Raw genomic sequence first — 6871 nt, 5'->3', positions numbered from 1 at the left:
TGTACTTTTTTCTCCCAGTAGGATTTTGGCCTGTGTGTGAGAAGATTTTTTTTAAAAAAGATTTGGGTATTTATTTATGCCTGACTTGTAAATATTGTGAAGATCCAGACAACCACATGAGGTAGTTCTGCATGGTGAAGGAGCTTGTGTGTTTTCTAAGTTGTTCAGCATGCTGCAGAGCAAGCCAGTTTGCAATTAAAAGTCATTGGGTGCATTCCTAGAAGCACAGGAAATAGGAACTTCCTGTGTACTCTATGTTGACTAAAGTAGAACTCCTCAAGGGGGCAAGGGGGAAGAGAGACATGCTGTTGCCTTATTTGGAGAAGCAAAACCAAAAAACAATTTTAAAAAACCAAACAACCTGTTTTAAGCAATAGAAAATAGACACTAGTAGCTTCTTAAAGATTGAGGGATGGTAACTTGGTGGTCTCAAACTATTTTAGATTCCCATGCCTATTATCTCTGACCATTGGTTTTGTTGTCTGGGTCTAATGAGAATTGTACTCCAAAATATCTAAAGGGAACCGGGTTGTCTGCCCTTGTTTAAGATTAAGATCTAAGTGCTAAGGTTTTGTTCAGTTAACGTAGGAGGCCTGCATTAAATGCACAAAATCACACCAAATCTGCATATAAAATGTCATTAGAACATATTTGGAAAAACTTTGCTATTTCTATAGCCTCTATAAAAATATTTATTTATTTATTTATTTATTTATAGATAAATAAATTTATTTATTTATATACATGGTCTAGAGGGGCGGGGTAAAAATCAAATAAATAAATAAATAAATAAAATAAATTTATTTATTTATTTATTTATTTATTTATTTATTTATTTATTACATCTATATATGTACCTATAAGGCCATGGGATTGACCACCCATTTTTTAATTCTTTTTAAAAATATATATATCAATTTCCTATACCAATTTGAATATCGATTAATTCAACTTCCACTTATTTTTTTTTAACAGGACTTAACAAAATGGAGGAGGAGGGGTCAAGTCCAAACCATCTGGGCTGGGGCAACTACAAGGGCCCCAGCCTTTTTATCCTAACCACCTTACTGCTTGTTTGTCCCCCCCCCCCCAATTTTTTAAAAACTGTTTCACTCCTTAGAATGACTCTCTCTCTCTCCTTTTTTTAAAAAAGCAGCAACCCTGGTGGAGCCTGCAAAGGCTTTCACCATCCCAAATTGACTTGTGACAGCCCTACCTCCACTTGCCACCAATGCGCTGAGCGGCCCATGCGGTTAAAAGCGAAACCAGTAGGGACCTGCTGTGATGGTGCTCGCTCCAGCGCTGAGACGAAGGAAGGGCGAGGCGAGGCTGGGATCTTCAAGGCTTTGCTCTTGCCCAGCCCCTCCACCCAATCTGATGCAGGAACGCCTGCGTCTGCCTCCTCCATCGGGGGGGGGCAAAGGAGCCCCACCCTGACAGCAAAGTGCTTCATGGAGAGGCCCTTCTGGTGGGTCTGGTCCTGATCTTTCTGGGAACGGCTGGCCCCTCTCTCCAACCACCTATTGTCTCGGTCCAAAATGTGCAGTCGTCATAGGATCTAATGGCTGTTTAGGAATAGAAATCCACAGAAAACCTACACACTGAACAATACCTGTGATTTGACTCTCATCACCCATTGCAACACAAGCTAAGGGTCATCAGGACACTAAATCACGGAGCAAGAAACATCCCCACCTCCCCAGACGCCAAGTAGAAGGAAGATGGACATCTGAGGACAGCACTTAAGGCCTATGGATATCCAGAATGGGTCTTTTAACAAGGCAATGTCCTGACCCATCAGGACAATAGAACAGTCTGAGACCCAGAGCTGATGGAAGAACCTGGTCATTCCTTACATGGTGGGTGTGTCTGAAAAGTGCAAAATGATTTTTGGTAAATGCCACATACCCATGCACCTCAAATCCACAAACAAACCAAGGCAGAGACTCATCCACCCAAAAGACTGGACACCAAAACACAACAGGAGCAATATAATATATGTGGTCCGATGCAAAAGGAGTATTCAGAGCTCTACACTGGAGAAACCAAACAGCCACTAAACAGGAGAACGGCCCAGCATAGGAGGGACAATGGCTCAGGACCACAATCAGCAGTGTTCCTTCATTTGAAGGACAAAGCACACTCATTTGATGACCAAGATGTACTCATTTTGGACTGAGAAGATAGGTGGTTTGAGAGAGGGGTCAGGGAGGCCATACATGTGCATATAGAAAAATCCCTCACTCAGCAGGGGTGAAGGCCTTAGATACAATCTGTCTCCTATTTCTCATGCTGCCCTTTCATCATTCCCCAGAAAAATCAGGACCACACCCACCAGAAAGACCACTGTTAATGACTGTTAACGATCCATGACAATGGGTGGAGAAGGACTGCAGAAGTAGGATTTTCACTCACACCCCACCCCCACCCCCGTCAGTTGTCCATCTAAGAAGCGTATTTAGACCAGCGTATTTAGACCAGAGAGAAGTGAAACCAAGGGGGAGGATATATTAGAGATCTCCTACCAACTCACCTAAGATTGAAGAAGCTACTTGGATGAGTAGTAAAACTTTTAACTGTAAATAAAGATATGTTATTCATACTTCCTCCTACAAACGTCTCAGAGTGAGTTATTGTGACTTTATGTGGCAGTTAATGAGAAAGGGGTGGACTGTGGTGAACTTATAGTTGTTGTCCTCTGTTAATCTCTGTACTTCTATGGTGTAGCAAAAAGAGAATTTTATTAGAAATTCAAAACTCTGCAGCACTTTCTGCACAGGAAAATGAGGAATTAGTCCTAGTTAGTCCTTTTCTGTCTTGCAGGTGTGCTCTGTTTCCAACATGTTGAAATTCTGACCTTTGAATCTTCACTGTCCCCCTCGGCTGACACCAGGAATTCGTATTTTGAATCTTATCTCAGCTGCACCAGTCTTCACTTCCTGCACAGTTGATCATAGCTTAAATGTGGAAGGACTATATTGTACATTCATCAGGAATCTTGCAATTTCAGGCAAACAGTTGGTGAGATTATAGTAGGTGGTCAGCATCAGAATGAATATAGTGGACAGTGATTGCTTTCTTTACTACCATAACTGAATCAGAATGGAGAGCCTTTTGTATCAAAGAATAAGAATGTTTCTTAGCAGAGAAACTTTGCTTTAGTACCATGGCACATTCAAGCCTTCATATGATTAATTCATACAGAGGAAATGATCTTCCCAATTGAACCAAAATCACAAACTTTGTAGGACTACAAGGTCTGTGACTACAGTATTTCATTTCAGCTTCAAGAGAACATAGTCGTAGAGCAGGGCAATTAATTTCTATAGGGGGCCACATGAAAAATCTGAATTGTGTTCAGGGGCTGAACCAACGTTACTTAAAAATAAAATGAAACAGTGATGCTATGATTGTAATAGGCCCCCATTGGGTGAGGCCCTGCGGTGAATAAACTACAAAGCTGACATAGGTAACTCTCTAAACTTTTTAGGGAGTTAACTATGTGAGTGTTGTAATTCATTCACCGCGGGGGGGGGGGGGGAGGAAAAAAAGCCCTGACACTGAGCTAACTCACCTGTCTTCTATCCCACGCAGGCGATGTGATGCATCATCACGTCACCTGCGCAAGGATCACTTCCGTCCTCTTGAGCCGCAGGCTCCGCAGTGTGTGGCTCAAGAGTAACAGTGAAAACCCGTGAGATCTCAGCATCAGATCTCGCGAGTTTTGCTTACTGCCGTGCTGGGTGACTGGAGCTCCGGCTCACTCAGTGGTGATGGGTGGGCCAGACAGGAGCAGCTCGTGGGCCGTATGTGGCCCGTGGGCCGCACTTTGCCTAGGTCTGTCATAGAGAATGTGGTAGTGGGTTTTTGTCAGTAGGATGTGGCCCATCTTCTAACAGCAGTGTCACCAAAACAATCCATCAAGCAAAGAAACTCCATCTACCTGGGCCTGAGTTCTTCCTTTGGCTGTATTAAGGACAGAATCCAGTTTCTTTCAGTTGACTTAACAAATACAGATTAAACCCAGACCAAACTTGACCCCTCTTCTGAGGGGTCAAGTGGGGATTCTCTAGTCATCTTTTACTTCTGGTCATAGTGGATTCTGAAAACCTGTAGCATAACATGAGAAATTGTATGGCTCCTGGAAGGCATCCCAGGGAACCACAGGATACAAAAGTTCTTGCCACTCCAAAGACAGAGAGAGAAATCTTTCCTTGAAGAGGAAGCTCTGACTCCAGACGCCATTCTGTACTCATGCATAGCTATGGGTCCCTTGTTGGGAGAAATGCGGCATATAAATAAAACTGCTACTACTAATAATAGTAATAGCTTTTTTTCCTCTCTGGTATTGCGGGAAGTGGGAACTACACTGGGGGTGTGGCAGTAGAAAGGCTAGGAGAGGCTGTGGATCAAAAGATGTTGACCTTGAAGTCTCCAAGGTCAAGGTTTGGATTGTTCTTCATAGACTATGACTGCAATCTGCTGCATATTTCCCCTAAAAAGAAGGATGGATGGATCAACTCCAGAATTCTTCCATTTTTGTTTTCAGAAAAAAAATGTATCTGACCAAATCTTACATTCTCTCTCACATTCTGTGGCAGGGACAAGGTCATATCCTTGACCATGCTCATTTTGAGTGTTATGGATATTAAATGTGTTCTATGCCATTTTAAGTTTCATGCATGAAATTCTGTCTCCCTATCATTTTGTGATTCTTTAAGAAATAGAACAAGGGGTTCTTGCAAACTCATAAAGTAATTTAATGCTGCCTTCTGGTTTCCTTCCTTCCTTAACTGCATTTCTGGGACCTTGGAACTGCCAGCAAGTGCAGTACTTACCATGTCGTCTGATTTGGTGTAACTGCTCCATCATGTGGTTGCACCAGTTCCACACATAGACCAGAGAAGGTAGCTGCCCTTGTTGCTTCCTAGGAATAAGAGTAATTGAACACAATAGGCTCTATGCATCAGAACTTCCTTGAAAGTGCTACATTCTGTTAAAACCACAAAGACATCAATTAGGCTTCAAGTTATATGTCTAAATACATGGGTCAAAAGAAGTAACTTTATTTTCTTTGAGGAAATTGACTTGATCTGGAGCAGTTGTTATTTGCAAGATAAATGACTTGGACCATACTGAAACAGATGCTATTTGCATATCCTAAAATAAAGCACATGCACAAATTTTCACAGCAAAGAACAAACTCTCTCACAATTTGCTACAGAAGAAGAATGGGAGATGGGATTTGGAGGATAATAATGAAATGACTGAGATGTTGTCCCCTACTGCTGTCTTGCGACCACCTCAGACTGATGCTACTTAGGATCACTGCAGAACTGGAGGTGAATCTTCAGTCAAAAGACCATCATGATCAGCTGCAAAAAATTCATGGAGCAGAAATACAGCACTATTCATTGGAAGAGAATATTTATTACCACCTTGCCTCTAATTATTAAGTGTGTATCTCAGTCAGTAGCTGAATAACTCTCAAAGTCAAGATCAGGTAGTTCCTCCTAACGTTCATTCATTCATTCATTTGTTCGTTGATTCGTTTATGTCATGTCATGTCATGTGAAGAAAACAGAATCATGACATGGCTCATGTGACTTTTGGATATATATTTCTTATTCCAGAAACATGGATGTATAACAAAGAAAAGAGTGAGAAATAGTGTCTCAGGGGTATTATATCAAACTGGATCTGTCCCTACTTGTTTCAGGGCAGGTAATTCAGCATAACCTTTACGTGCATTAATGGCAGGGTGGTCCACAGTTATTCTGCAGCAGAACAGGATAATTTTATCCACTTTTCACAAATGCTTTGAGATCTCTTAATGAGAGATGCTTTCTAAACAATTGACCTAATAAGATTTCACTTGAATCCCACAGAGGAGAGAATGTGAGGCCCTGCGGCATAAAACCCTGCTCAAGCCTTTTAAAGCAAACTGCCTGTTTCAAAAGAGCCCATTTTGTTATACAGCCATGTGCTGAAAGTGCAGGCAGCGAGGGCTCCCGTTCTCCTCCTGATTAAGACTCTGCTCTGTGATTCCAAATAAACTCTTTAATTACAACTAGCCTCTCTTGAGCATGCTGCTCCTGATGGCGGCCATTTTGCAGGAAAGTTGCATCATTTATGACTTCTGCAGTACGGGAGCTTGATGTAAGGGACTGTAATTAATCCCATTTTCCATCCTGCCCAAGAAACTGATTAAGCACAAAAAGAACTTTAATCTTTAAACAAAATGTCTAATCTTTAAACAAAATGTCTAATGTCTTATCCGGTAAAAGGCATTTCTCTAAGGATCCCTCTCTCTGGCTGCTTAAAGGGCTGATTAATTCACTGTCTTGGCACAGACATGCTCCTTTCCCCCCTGCTTTCTCTGACCTCATTATGAATCACAAGCCACTATCAGCACTGCACTACTCACCGTGTACCAAATTGCCCTTTAAAACCAGGTTAATTGTTCAGTGTGTTTATGCACATAGCTTTGGCTAAGGGCTTCTAGATTTTGTGGCACTTTTTAAAGATCATCTGATAAGCAGCAGTTTGGAAATCGGGGAAAAGTCTATACCTCACAAAAATGTACATGGGAACTGCAGCATAAATGGCAACACATGAAAATGATGGGCAAACACCTTAGGAATTTCTTAGGAATTGAAGGAAAGTCTAAGTTACCGTGCATAGTTGTTCATGTTGTTCTAGTTTGCATTGACAGTGTCCAGCTCAACAGTAGTAATGGCATCATTTTATTCTGCTTTGTTGATGCCTATTTGGAGTCATCTGTGTATTTCTGGGAACCACAATTTGACAAAAGTATCAACAAGCTAGAACATGTCCAGAGGAAGGTGGCCAAGATGTTAAATAGCCTGGA

The sequence above is a fragment of the Pogona vitticeps genome, chromosome 1 (genome assembly GCF_051106095.1).
Source record: "Pogona vitticeps strain Pit_001003342236 chromosome 1, PviZW2.1, whole genome shotgun sequence".
Classification (NCBI taxonomy): Eukaryota; Metazoa; Chordata; class Lepidosauria; order Squamata; family Agamidae; genus Pogona; species Pogona vitticeps.
This window is presented reverse-complemented; position numbering follows the sequence as displayed.